We start from the raw sequence: 1,251 nt of genomic DNA, 5'->3' as shown, positions 1-1,251 counted from the left end.
TTAATTTATGGTCAATCTGCCCTCATTATTACCTTTGAACACTTTACTAACTCATTTAAAATCATTGCAATGTTTTTTTCTTCCTTCCCCATTATAAATTCGTTGCCAAAGTTCTGTATCGTTTGTTTCATTTCAAAGGAAACTGTGAATCCGTGACTGAAATAACAGAGACATCGTGTCCCTCTCCCCCGCAACCCCTCGCCAACAAGTTTCGACTCAAGCATGGAACAACAACTTTTTATTATTTGGTAATGTTAAACAATGAGCGAGAGAAAGCTTTTGTGATCGTCACTTTTTTTAACAAAGACAAGAAACTTGACTTTGTTAAGAAAAGATGGAAGACGTAAAGAAAAAATCGATTTTTCATGTATCGCGTTTTTTATAACTAAATGTTTCCAGATACTTTCTTTTTTCAGATATCTTTGTGAAATACAATTAATATTAACATACATGTAATGAATTGAGGATTAAATGACTTCTTCGCATTGAATTGCTTTGCAGATTTGCATGTTTTTTGTCACGATATTTACCTTCACCATAAGAATATCGATTGATATAAAATTCGAAAATCGAAAAATAAATAACTACATAGCGGGTATCAGACCATTAACCTGTAAATAAAAACTTACTAAAATAATTAACCCACAAGCAAACTTAACGAAGTTCTATTGTCTTTGATAATTAGATTATTTGAATTAAAGCACAGCATGGAAAATCAACGACGTTTAATCCATAGAAATGTGGAGTTAGCTTTTAAAATCACAAATGTACGTGGCGATGCCGAGACAAAGGAATCCGAACGTGATCCGAATAGTGACTACGAAACCTAATAACGATTTCTACTCTTTGCTCTTTACTCTTTGCCAGTCTATGGCCGCCTTTAATTATAACAGACTCTCTGTTTATCTCGTACAGGTCCCTTTATTTTGATAATAACAAATTCTCTTTGATTCAGATATATTATAACATCAAAAGCAATACATTAGTGTAAAATGTTAATGTATCCTGAATTATAGGTATATTGTGTACTTCTGTTGCGGGGAATTAGGAGAAAATCTTGTAGCAAATATGCCTATGTAACGCGGGTATAGTGTAATTTCCCAACAGTATAAAAATTTATCAAAATGGGTTCAGTAGTTTCGGAGTCTATTCAATGCAAACAATCAAAACTTTCCTATTTATAACATTAGTAAAAATATAGTATGTCCCAGTACAACGACGAGTAAAACGGTTAGGTTTCTTAAAGACTAT

Source organism: Papilio xuthus, unplaced genomic scaffold (genome assembly GCF_000836235.2).
Source record: "Papilio xuthus unplaced genomic scaffold, Pxut_1.1 DF826945.1, whole genome shotgun sequence".
NCBI lineage: Eukaryota > Metazoa > Arthropoda > Insecta > Lepidoptera > Papilionidae > Papilio > Papilio xuthus.
This window is presented reverse-complemented; position numbering follows the sequence as displayed.